The 13,610-nt window shown below is 51.5% G+C and overlaps 1 pseudogene; it reads left to right on the top strand.

The window, feature by feature from the left end:
• The first annotated feature begins 9,305 nt into the window (after positions 1–9,305).
• On the top strand, positions 9,306–13,295 carry LOC101762373 (annotated as a pseudogene).
• The last annotated feature ends 315 nt before the right edge of the window (positions 13,296–13,610 follow it).

Below are 13,610 nucleotides of genomic sequence, written 5' to 3'. Positions count from 1 at the left end.
CAGTTGACTCTACATTTGCCTCCCGTGAGCGTCGAGTCGCCGACCCAAAGGAATTTTTTCCCTTGTTTTGTCAAGCTCCTCAAGTATTTTTTTTTGTTGCTTTGAGTACTGTTAGCAGGTAGACTGGCTGTGAAGATAGCACGGATTTTGCCTGAGGTAGACTGGCTGTGAAGATAGCACGGATTTTGTCAGGCAGACCTGGCCAGCCCGCATTAGGTGTCTCCCATACCAACCTGGTACCTTGGAGGTTGCCTTTTCCACTAGAGGCTAAAACTCCATTTTGCGTAATCTCCTCACCGCGAGCGGTAGCCCCGGGTATTTGATAGGAAAGTTAGTATGTATCACCGGAAAGCCGGACAGTGTGTCCTCTAGGTCTATGCCGCCGCAGATGATTGGCATCATACTTGTTTGCTGCAGGTTAGTCTTTAACCCAGTAACTTCCCCAAATTTTTTTAAGGATGAACGCCATATTGTTGATGTCTCTGCGGTCTGGTTTGGTGAAGATCACTGCGTCGTCTGCATACATGGATATCCTGAAGCATGTCACTCCTCCCTCTAACTTTTGCAACAACTTTAGGTTCATGGCTTGGGAGAGTAGCCGGTGCAGGGGGTCAACGGCAAGAATGAAGAGTAGAGGGGATAAAGGATCCCCCTGTCGTAGTCCACGTCCGTGCTAGATTGGGTCGGTTGGAATTCTAATGATTAGTATTCTGGATGTGGAGGTGGTTAGAGTTGCAGCAATCCAGTTTCTCCAGCACTGTGGGAAACCTCTATGTTGCATCAATGAGAGCAGGTAATCCCAACGCATTGAGTTGAAAGTTTTGGAAATGTCAAGCTTCATTAGAAGTGATGGTGTCCCGTTTCGGTGGAATCGTCGCGCAATGTTTCTGACATAAAGGAAGTTGTCGTGAATGCTTCTCCCTTTTATGAAGGTGCTTTGACATGGGGAGATGAGCTCATGCATTTTTGGCACTAGACGTAATGCGAGTATTTTGCTAATGATTTTCGCAAAGACGTGGATGAGACTGATTGGCCTGAAGTCCGTGATCGAGTTTGCCCCATCTTTTTTGGGAAGTCAGACAATATTTGCCTTGTTGACAAGATTCAGGTTCGCGCAACCCCGTCTTTTTTGGGAAGTCGGACAATGTTTGCCTTGTTGACAAGGTTCAGATTCGCGCAGTGCCCTGTATGGAAGTAGTTAATTGCTATGACTAGATCCTATTTGATGATGCTCCAGCATGCTTTGAAAAAGCAGCTAGTGTTGCCGTCTGGACCTAGCGCCTTGTCGTATGGAAGTTGTTTGATATGCATTTAGGATTTTCCTACTCCGAGAATGGGGCATCGAGGGAGGTGAGGTTCACCGTGGGGAGGCTGAGGGCGTCCCAGTAAAAATCACGGGTCCTTGCAGGTGGATCCGCCATGACGGTTGAGAAGTGATCATGAATGAATTGCTATTTGTCTTGGTGTGATATAGCCCAGCCTATGCCTTTTCGCAGTCGTTGAATGAAATTCTTCCTCCTTGAGTTCGTCTTGAGGTGGAAGAATTTGGTGTTAGTGTCACCTTCTCGTAAGTATGTGACTCTTGAGCTTTGTCATTTCCTCACCTTTTCTATTACCGCCCAGCCAAGAATGCGCTTTTTGAGCTTACTCCGCAAGCTGTGCTTCGGCTCAGTAAGCTCTCTATTTTCTTGAGCAATGTCCAATCGCAGGATGACTTCTTGGGCCATGTGTAGCTTGAGTTTGGCATTAGAGATTAATGATTTCTTCCACGTCCTCTAAGCTTTTTCTGTCACGTGAAGCTTGTGCCCAATCTTGTGGAAAGGTTCCGTATGCGTGGTTGGTTGAGACCAGGCGCTAGCTACAACCTCCTAGAAGTTTGGAAGTTTCGTCCAGAAGTTTTCGAACTTGAAAGGTGTAGGCTTGCGCAAGCCCTTCTGATGTGCTAACAAGAGTGGGCAATGGTCGGAGTGCGATGACGATAAAGCATGAAGAGAATGGTTCTCGAAAGCTAGGTCCCAGCTTTCATTGTAGAAGACCCTGTCAAGGCGAACAAGGGTTGGGTGCCGCCTCTTGTTGCTCCACGTGTATTTGCGATTCTGTAGGTGTATTTCCTTTAGCTGACAATAATTCAATGCAGCTCAGAATCTTCTCATCAGGCGCAGGTTGTTACAGTTATTTTTGTCTCTTGCCTTGTAAATAATATTGAAGTCGCCTAAGATTAGCCACTTTGTACCCGCCTCCGGTTTGATGTGTTTGAGATGTTGTAAGAAAGCATCTTTTTCATGTCTTCTTGAAGGGCCGTAGACCGTAGTTAGAGCAAATGAGGCAGCCGCATTTTGCTGCATGTGTACGGTCGCTGATACGGAGAAGCAGCCGAGCGTGATGTCCTGTAAGTAAACGATCGCGTCATTCCAGAGGATTAGTATGCCTCCCCTGGTGCCGTTGGCGGGCTTGTAGGTGAAGATGTTAAGCCTATATGCTCCTAAGAAACATGCAAGGGTGTTGTCAATGTTTTGAAGCTTGGTCTCTTGTAAACATGCGATGTGGTAGGTGTTTTCCGCAATGGTTTCGTGCACAGCAAGACATCTCGCTGCCATGTTCAGGCCTCAGACGTTCCAGGATGTCAAAGTTGTTGTGATTCATAACGAACGGTGGCAGCTCTCGGTGTGTAGTACCGTGGCATGACTCAGACGTTGCCATCACGTGGATATCCCTAGGTTGAAGCTAGCGTGGCAGTGTAAGTTACCGAAGTCTTGACGGGCACCCGAAGGTGGAGGCTAGCAGGGTGCGGTAGGATTCATGCCCGAAGGTTGCAGCCAGCAGGGCATCAATGCAGAAAGTAAATGGAGTTCTTTGGTGCCCGAAGGTCGCAGCTAGCAAGGCACCAGCGTAGGAAATAAACATGGTTCATCGGTTTGTAGGTACATATGAAGCTTCGTAGCTCACGAGGCGGGACAATCATGCATGTCCTGCATTGACGTCACCCTGCAGGTCTCCAATCGCATCTCCTGCATGCTGTAGCAGCGCCTCGTTGATGTTGTCGACGTCATCATCGTTAAGGTCGAAGATTGCCGTCATCGCCACCACTATCTGCTCCGGCAGTGACCCTGATGAATTCTTGCAGAATCTCTTCAATTGGGCGAAGCTCGTCGGTGGAGAGCCCCAGCTTGCGGCAGAGGTTCCGCTGGGCGCGTTGTACAGCCAGCTGGCATGGCTTCTTGGTGAGGCAAGCGCTTCTGCGTACCATCATCATGTCGAATGTGTGGCACTGCCGCTGAGTGCGCTGCAGCTTCGCGATGAGGGCTGCCGGCGTTGTGGTGGTGAACAAATCATCGACGATGACCATCCCTACAGTTGGCTCGTCAGTAGGCCAGCCAACCTCTCGGTCAGCAGGCCGCGCGTCTCCCTCCATGGACGAGGCCTGCGCGGCTTGGTTCTGGGCCATCGAAAAGCCTAGAACTTTCATGGCCTGACCCAGCTCCACTACCGCATCCAGCCCGGTGGCCTCGGATGGGCCTGCACTGTGGCCTAAAGCACACTTCACCTGCTGGTGGTTCTCTCCCTCTTGCGCCGCCGTGCCACCAGCCGTAATTGCCACCACGTCGGCAGCCATAGTCGTCACGCTGGTGAGCTTCTCTTGCTGGTGAAGGGTCGTCAATGTGCCGGCAACCATTGTCGCCACCACACCGGCAGTCATCGCATCGGCAGCAGCCGTCACCGCTGCATCTACAGCCATCGCACTGACAACCGTCTTCATTTGGTCCGGCACCGTCGGCGACACAGAGCCAGGATCCAAAAACGAACGTTGCGCCTGCTTCGATGACGAAAACAGGCTTGATGATGACTGTTGCCATTGAGTTCGCGCTGAGAAACTCGACGACCTCCCCTACCTGGCGCGCCAGCTGTCGGTGTTTTAGACTGGCAACCCACCTAGGGGGTACCCTAGGTGGTCTTATATGCACGGGAGGGTAGGGTTACAAGTCCTAGTCCTAGTCGAGTACAGGTATAGAGTTCTACTCGGTTTGTCTCGAGTAGTTTCCATTTACATACTTGACTAGTCCGAGTGGGATACGCATATCCCCTTGTCTTGATCATATCCGAGTACATCCCTTAGTGGGCCGTACAGGGTCTACTCGTGGGCCTGGGGTGCATGCCCGACAACCTCTGCAATGGTCAACGTTGTTGCCATTTTGATCCTGGTGAATACGCGTGAAGTTGGGATTAGGCACTCACTCTTTTCCATCTCGGACCAGGCTCCGTTCCTGGTGGCAAGGGAAGGCAGTGTTGGCGTCAGCGTGTCCACGATGCCGATCCTGCTGGAGAAACAGCAGGCCTTATTGACGTAGTCTATCGCGTCGTGGAGCCAGGAGTAGGCCTTGTCACCAGGACCAGCTTGAGCGGCATTCTTAAGCGCTAGAGCCTACTTTCTGAAGATGGCTTGCAGCTCCCCCGCCAAGGCGTCACCTGGCGTTCCTTAGTGGACCGTCAGCATTCTTAAGCGCTAGAGCCTACTTTCTGAAGATGGCTTGCGCAGTAGCTCCAAGGCGTCACCTAGCGTTCCTTAGTGGACCGTCGGCTACCACCCTTGAACTCGTTGTCGCGGCGGCATGGTGATCTCGTGCGCTCCCGACGAGCACCGTTCGCGTCGCGGCACGCCTAATACTTGTGACCGGCATCCGCACCCCGCCCAGGGTGATTGTAGTAGTCGTAGGAGTCATCGGAGTCCCATCACCCTAGCCAGATGAAGGCATCTTCCCTACACGTGCGCCCTTCCGTGCAGTGCGGCTCCTCCTTGTGGCTTGCGCCATGGCCGCGTTCCACCACGTCGTGCCGTCGTTCCTCATCGCGTCGCTTGCTGCTCTCCGATGCATCACGGTGTCGAATCTCCTTGCTTCGCCTATCACGTTGCCCAGCGTCAAGGTCGCGCTCATGATTGGCTGGTTCACGCGGTAGCAGGGGAAGGCACGCTGGGAACTTGGCCCGTGCATCCACCAGTGCGCCATCCACAAGACCATAGCGCCAGATGTAAGGCCGCTTGACCGGTTTGAAGGCTGCCGGGTTGGAGATCACCCCATGGAGATCATGCGCCGCCGCCGTGTAGTCTTCGATGAGGCCCACGTGTATGAAGACCTCGTAGTAGATGCCCTGTTGCCACCGATCCGGCTGCTCTTGCATGACGGTGATGGTGGACCTGTCGGAGGGCCTGTGGGTGAACACGAGCCATACCCGCTTGGGTATGTCGCTCGAGTTGGCCATCCAGGCCCACAGGTCGATGTGCCTCGTGTCCAGCGACTGCACCAAATTAGTGTTGATACACTGCAGAGCACACTATCGGCCAATGACGCGCTCCACCATGTCCAGCGTCCAGGTATGGCCGGGGATGCCGTCAAGGTAGATCCGCACATGGTAGAAGATGCGCAGTCCAGCGCGTGCATAAGGCTCCGCCAGCACCGCAGGCAGATGTCGATGCCATGGCGTTAGAATCTTCCACGGCATCGCGCCTCGTCGCAGTTATCCCGCTTCTCAAACCATATCAAGTATGGTTCCGGCTGATGGATGGTGACGTTGATGGCACCGCGATGCAGGTTCAACTCATCGAGTAGTAGGTCTTCAGTGTCTTGCGCCCCTACGCTGCAGCAGATGCGTTGCCCACAGCACCATTGTGCAGGCTTCCCAGTCGCGAATGTCTCGCTCGAGATCGAACGAGTTGGGGATGAAAAATGTCTCCTCATCGGGGTGTGCGTGTGGGTCCCCAATCGCCATGGGCACCACCCCCCGGATGCAGGGAAGGAGGGGGCGAAGGCGGCGGTGGAGGCGGCAGTGGTGGATTCCGCGGTGGAGGAGGCGGCGGTGGCGATGGTGGTGGTGGCAGCGCACGGCTGGTGCATTGGCGAGGCTTCTCCTGGCGACACTCACGCTCCCGGTGGCTGGAACGGCGGCAACGGAAGCATCTGACGGGGTCGCGGCAGGCAGCAGCAAGATGGCCTTTTGCCAAACACTTGAAGCAACAGCCGGTCATGGCTCTGTTGAAGGCGTTGAGGGCCCTGGTTGTTGGTCGCCTTGAAGGTTGGCGTGCATCCCCGCGGTGGCTTGAACGGCGGTCATGTTGGTCGTCACTTCATCGCAAGCTGGAGGCCTCACCCTAGCTGGAGTCCAGCTGTAGCCTTGGTCAACATGCATGCCACGCCGGTACCCCCTGCCTTGCTCCATCCTTGCTTCATGGCCGGAGTAAATGTGCCCCTGCTGCACAGGGCATCACAGAGGAGTAAATTCCTGCAGACGTTGTTGCTGTCGTGCAGAGGAGTGAGCCGGTGGAGACTGACGCACCGGTGGGTGGTGGGCGGTGTAAATGCCACTGCAGCGAATCCGACGGCAGACCCACCGCGCCTGACGATGTCTGCGTAGGAAGGGGCGGATCCGTCATGGTGGGCTCCGGATCTGGCGTGGCTGGTACCCAGTCCACCTCATCAGCAATAGGATGACCATGGCGGGGTGGCGGCGGCAGGGAGTCGCGGAAGGAGCTTTCTCAGGTGGAAAGGCACGGCGACGGCTGGTGCTGCTGGATCTGAGCGGGGGTTGGCTGGCTGGATGCCTGGCGGTGGAGGATCTTGAGCGTGGGGATGGTTGAGGCTTCGCCGGATGGTTGCGGCGGCAGGGCGGCGGAGGGGGTGGAGAGGGGTCGGGGGGGCCCGGATGTTACTCTGAAATTATTATGGAACCCTCATTTTTTTAGCCTTCTTGCGTCGTCCGAAGCGTGGATGATGAGCTTTCATGACATTTGCAATCCGTCGCCTAAAAGGAGCCCCGCAAATCATGGGGGGACCTCTGCAAAGCAATCTTCCAAAAGCCTATTATGGCCGTGCTGCTTGTTTCGACAAACCACCACATGCCTTTAGCACACGTTCATGCCGCTAATATGCTACAATCAAACCCGTCGCTGTTTCAAAGTCACCATGGGCCCTGTTCGGCTGGACTTATAAGCCGGTTGAAAAGCTGAAACGGCTGATTTGTTGTGAAAGAAAAATAATGTTCGGTGGATGATAAGCCGGCTGATAAGCTGAAGTGAACAGGTTGCATCATCGTTTAACGAGTCATCAAAAAACATCTGCACAAGCGAGCTCACTGCACCGAAAATCTATAAACAATTCCGTTGAACTGCACCACGCTGAAGTGAACAGGTTGCATCATCGTTTAACGAGTCATCAAAAAACATCTGCACAAGCGAGCTCACTGCACCGAAAATCTATAAACAATTCCGTTGAACTGCACCACGCCTCACCATTTTGATCATACCAATCCAAAGAAAAAGAAACATTTGAGATCACCTTTGCACTAATTCCGTTGAACACCTTCAACTCATTGCCGGTTGGAACAAAGCGGGTGGACAGGGCAGGGATCGTGATGAGTGATGACCTTGTGGTGGCCTCGCCAAAGCTTGCAGTGGCCAAGCTAGACAGCAAGTGGGCACCGGTGGAGGTCGGGGCACCGCCGCACCGTAGGGCGCGGTCCGTGGTGGCATCATGGGGCGCGGTGGTAGAGGTTGGAGTCGACTGCGAGATATCGGACAAAAACTTGATGCATCAGAGAAAAAAAAGAGTGTGGAAGTTCCTTATTCTTATAAGCTGGCAGCATCGGATGGCAATAGATCCTATCGAATTCTACAAAATATATTTTTTTATAAGATTTGTTATATAGTGTATACCAAGTGAATTTATTAATATTATTTTCAATACAACTTAAATTAAATAATATTTTGTCATAACTAAATCATTTAAAATTCATTTTTTACCAATTATTATGTAGCATCATAGGATACTATAAGATTTCAAATAGCATCGAGTGAAACCTTTTGTAGAATCGGGTACGATAAAATTCAAGATACAAAGTGGGATCGGTATCGTTCTAACTTGATAGGATCGTAGTACCCTAAGATTACAGTCATACGGATCGGAATCCTGATATCCTTGCTAAAACCTCCAATAATAATAGTTTTATACTGGAAGGTGATATTCAACCCCACCCCTTGGAATTTTAAACATCTCATCCTTACTTTTTCTCTAGAGACGTATATACAAGCTGAGGAAAAAGGATAGTGATCTGGGTGGAATTTTTGATGAAATAATGGGCACGGCCCATTCCATTTTCAAAAATTCCAAATAAATCTTAAAGACCCATGTGGGTATGAGCAAGTGGTTGGAGCGGTACAAACCTTTACTCCCACGTTGCTAGTAGAGGAGGAGGATGGCCAACTTAAATTAAATATGGAGGTTGTCTCCACTCCTCCAAGCTATGTGTGTGGGGAGTGAAGGAAAGATCCACACGCGCACGCTCGCTCGCCACGCCACGCCTCGCCGGCGCGGTTTCCTTTTGCCATTTTATTTTTTGATTAATTGGCCTTTACTAATCGGTTTAGATCACGATCGCGACGTGAGATAGTGGGCGTATATACGACCTATCGGCCTCTACCAAAATACATCTAATCGAGCTAGGATTTTTGCCTCTTCTCGCTGCTGCGCCGCCACCGTAGTCTACTCCATCCCGAGTGCCGGCGTGCACCGGCGAATGGGAGAGCAGGTCTCTGGAACCTCTCGCTCTTATGATCCTGCACTGGGAGAGGGTGAACAAGGTTTTTAGGAAGCGCTCCGCGCGACGACTCAAGGTCTTCACCACGGCTCGTCTTCCGTCCCAGTCCGGCGTTGCGACGGCCCATCATCTTCAGCATCGTCTGCTGCGTTCCGTCCGCAACATTGTCGTCATTCCGTTAGCACCACTTGTCCGGCTGCACCCGCTAAGTACATACGCCGTGATCCGATCTGTTATTTCAGCATGTTTTCTGAGATAATGAAGTTGTGCTTGATGTTACCTAGTATGTTAGAGAATTGTATGCTAGGTTTTATTCATGTCATGATAAATTTAGTTCGGAAATTAATCATGCAGTTGTCTAATTTTCCAACAATTTTCTGATTTTTAGCACATCAAAATGTCCAAATTCCAAATTGCACGAGTTTTGCAGCCAACGCCAGGCTTCTCTTGGTTGGGGACTTGGGAACTTGGGATGTGCCTAGCCCCCTAGCGTGATGAGTGATTGCGTGAAGCCGTGAACATGTTTACAGCTGTCACAAAGAGGAGGAGCGTCGCCCTGGCCCTCATTCCGGCCTTCTGCCTTCGGCCTGCCTTCCTACTACAGTACTACTCCAGCAGCCTCTGCGCCGCGTTTCGCTCTGCCGTGTGCTTGCGCTCAACTTTACCACCCAACCAACGAAACCACACGCTAAAACCCTCGTCCTCGCCGCGCCCGCCTCCCCATGGACGGGGACGACGCCGGCGGCCATCTCGCCGCGGCCTCCGCCTCCCCGCGCGCCGAGGAGACGATCGCCGCGGTCCGGGGCGACGCCTACGCCGCCCGCCTCCCAACCCCCTCCGACGACGAGGAGGACTGCGACGACCTCTACGGCGACGTCAACGTCGGCTTCCTCCCGCTCCTGCCGCTCTCCCCCTCGCCAGCCCCCACCTCGCCCCCGAAAACCCCCTCCCCCGGCTGCTCAATCCCGTTCCCGTCCCCGTCCCCGCCGCCGCGCCGCGCCCCGTCTCCGGAGCCCGAGCCACAGCCGGAACCCGCCACCCCGCGACACCAGCCGCCGCGGCCTCCTCCTCCCCCCGCGCCTCCGAGACACCACGTGCCTCCGCACCCGCAGCCGCAGCGCGCGCCGCCCCGCGGTGGCGGCGCCTCCTCCTACTCCTCGCCGCCCAGGTACACGGCGCTGTACGTCAGCGACCTCCAGTGGTGGACAACGGACGCGGAGGTGGAGGCCGCGCTCCCGCACGGCGCCGCCGCCGCGCTCTGCGGCCTCCACTTCTACTCCGACAAGTACACCGGCAGTCGCGCGGCATCTGCCGCGCCGAATTCCGCAGCGCCGCCGCGGCCGCGTCGGCCGCCGCTGCGCTCCACGGCCGCGCCTTCCATGGGCGCCACTGCGCCGCCTCGCTCTCCCGCCCGCCCGCGCTCCACCGCCTGGGCGACGACTCTGACTCCTGCGGCGAGGTGGACCGGGCACCGAACCCCACCCGAGGCCCCGGCACCGGCGGCCGTGGCGCGGGCAGCGCGACGACGGTACGAGGCAATGTGGGTCCTTTGTTGGGTGATCGGCCGACTCTGCCGCCGCCTCCAATGTCCGTGATTCCCCGGCCGTCTCCCGGGCCGCCGTTCGGTGGCATTATGGGAGGTGTTGGTGGGTACGGTGGATTTCAGTCGACGGGGCAGTACAATGCGGGGATGGGTACTGCCATGGTGCCATCGCCGGTGGCGCCCTACGTGAACCCGTCGTTCTTGGTTGCCGGCGGGATGGCTATGCGTGGCCCGGGAATGTGGCATGATCAGGGGATGGCTGGGGGCTTATGGGGTGCTCAGAAGGGGTGGAATTTCAGAGGTTGTCAGATGCCATGGCAGCAGCTTGCGCCACCAGTGCAGCACCACCAGGGCCAGGCACACCAGCAGTACGGGAATGGGAATTATCGGAAGGGGCGTGGCATGAAGCGAGAAAGACCAAGTAGTAGGAGTGAGCACAGGAGCATTGGCAATGTGAGCTATCCTGATAGGAGGCAATCTGACAGTGATGGGGGTGATTTGTACAAAGAGCAGGACCGTGAGGAGAAGGGTCGACACCGGGAGCGTGTCCTGGAGAAGGAAAGGGAGCAGGAGAGGCACTGGAATGAGAGGGATCGGCATGGGGGTGACAAGAGGAGGCACCAGGAGTACACTGATCATGCTGATTTCGATAGGAGAGGACGGGAGAGGTCGAGGAGCCAATCAAGGGATGATGGTGATGATGATCGTCCAAGGAGGCGGCGCTAATTTACTGTGCACCAGGAAGCATATTCTGACTAAATGGTAATTACCATTCTAGAAAAGAGATTCTTTTATAAATGTTCTGTTTTCTCCTATATAACTATAACTAGCATGAGGTTGTTTTTTCTCCTTTCATTTTTGGAGCAACCCATCCATACTAATCTGGTTCTGAGTTGCAACTTCACACATCTTGGACTTATATATCCCTAGTTCTATCATGCAACCAGAAGCTCTTCCCATCAGTCATATTCTAGTGTAAATGTACATACACAGCTCTTGTTGTAACTGAGGATGGTGCCCTTAACTCCTTAAGCACCATGTTGCACTATAGTGTCTAAAAGAGTGTAAATTTTGAATTTGAAAGGTTGATGCATTATTTTATTCATCCAAATATGATTCCTTTTCCACTGTTAGTCAATGGAGTAGGATTGATGTCTTGTTTTCTAGGAGAAGAGATTGATCTCTTCTTGCCCCCACTGCTGTGACTGCTTTGTTTGATGGTACTACGTCATCACTGTTAATTTGATATAATTCCCCTTCTAGATTGCATCTTGTGTGAGCAGGTAGCTATTTATTGGTTACTGTGTGGTGAATTGTTACCACTTGTCAGTAGTCAGTTATGTTGGAGATAGTGCAAAAACATATCTATATTCATTGTAGTCATGTTGGTTGACTATTTTATGACTTCATCACGTGCTATTTTGTATTGGTTACATAAATCAAACGCTTTGCTGTTGACTTATGTTATCAGCATGCCGCTTTTCTCCTAAGTCTTGTTTTTATGCCGTGTCGTGTCATACTACACATATTCACATTGAAGAGTTTCCTTTTTCATGAGAACATGTTACTTGAAACATGCAAAGTAATTGATCCTATCATGATATTCATCAGTTGGGATCACAAAGCAAGAACATACTGCTGCCATTCTGTTGGGAACTGCCTTTTGCTGCCTTTCAGGCTTTCAGCACTTGTGCTAATTAAGTGTTGCATGGTACTGTATAGTTACTTATCAGAAACCTGGTAATGAAATGAATGTCCCTTAGCACAATATACCCTGCTGTCAGCATGGCACAGATCAACGTTCATCTGCTAGTGTTTGATCTTTGACAGTTACTAGCATACATGTTTGGGCATTGTATATGTTTAACTGCGCTCATGCATATCCTCCATATGTATACCGACCGTGTACTGGCATATGTTTTTTACATGCTACTCAAACTAAACAAGACACTGAATTCGGTTGGTTGAGGTTCTGCTGTACATGAGTGCTTGATGTAGAACTCATTACTTTCTTGCATGGGAGTCTTGAAACTTAATGTTAATGGTATGCCTGTGAGGCTGTGACTTCTTTTTTTCTCTTTGAGCTAGCTTTAAGGGTTTCTTTTCTGCTTCATCTTTTGTGAGGTGAGCTTGGCTTTTTTGCTGAGAGAATGTTTGGAGGGGAAAGGATGAACTGGTGGGGGAAGTGTGGATGATATTGTGAATCGAGTGGAAAGGTTGTCAATTGTCATGTCACAAATTCTCACATTGCAGTTTCAATTGGTTTCAGTTCACCGCTTGCACAGTACACTAAAATGTAGTTCTGAATGAAGGAAGGATCAGTGGTAATAGATGAAATATAATAATTGAGAGGGTATTGTTCTTTTGGTGAAATGAACTGGGAGAAGGTCCATTTGATTCACCGCTAGAGTTAAGATGAACAAACTTTTACTTGAACACTCTAAGGTGCCTGATTCATGCTGACACAGGGTTCGTCCTCCACTCTGTGGTCACTTGGGCTCTTAGAATCCAGGTTTCCATACTAGTGTTTTGCTGACTGGATGTTGGGCAAGCGAACCCAGTGTCTCATGTTGAATATCTTGCTGGACTTATAATCAATCAGGATATTGGAGACTAGTGGCCTTGTTTCTTTGGTGTAAGTTGAGAGTGTGTAATAGTCTAGTTCCTCTAACCATTTCCAGAGTTTTCAGCTACTGAGGTTTCGAGTAAGGGATTACAGTTTACATAGTCCAATTTTCTGCTCTGAATGATTTGCATGTAGCGTTCTTGATACCATTCAGTGTTCTTTTGTGTTCTCCAATAGATTGAAACACCATTTGCATAATTGATTTTGCGGTAACAGCCCTTTCCCTCCTCGCAAAAACAAAATGAGTTACAGTGCTTTCTCGCAAACGTGGATTGATTTTGTATAATTCCTGTCCAAACGGGCTGACCTTGTTAATTCATATGTGCAGGCAGATTCATCGTCATGTGTGGTCCCGTTCAGCAACCTCTGCTCTCCAGTAGTTAGTTGCAGAGACCGGGATTAGCCAGTACCCAACTGTTAATTGACTAAAAGGAATTATCTTCAGCTTCTGCAGTAGTTAAACTTAGCGTAAATTATGGTGTCCTTACTTTTGGCGCAGACTACAGCGTTATTTAACTCCAGAAAATACAGATTATACTCGACTCGGCTAATATAAGCAGACTTTACTTATCGCTGCGTATCATGTGGATTGTGGGTGTGTGATGTATCCAATCTTTTGAGTGTTTCCTCCCAGCTACCCAGCGTAGCATGATTGCTAGTAGTTGATAAGAGATAGTAAGATTCATGTCAGAGAAAGAGAGCGGTGTATGTTTCTGTAAGATGGATAGTGATGAATACCTGGTAGCTGCTTCATCTTTGATCGCCCTTATTGAGGCCAGCCAAATTGAGCATTTGCCGTGTGCCACGAAGATGGAGTTGCATGATCAAAACTGAGCCTGCTGAGTGCTGCGCAAGCTT

Source organism: Setaria italica, chromosome VII (genome assembly GCF_000263155.2).
Source record: "Setaria italica strain Yugu1 chromosome VII, Setaria_italica_v2.0, whole genome shotgun sequence".
NCBI lineage: Eukaryota > Viridiplantae > Streptophyta > Magnoliopsida > Poales > Poaceae > Setaria > Setaria italica.
The sequence above is the reverse complement of the archived record's forward strand: the minus strand, read 5'-3'. Positions and strand labels throughout refer to the sequence as shown.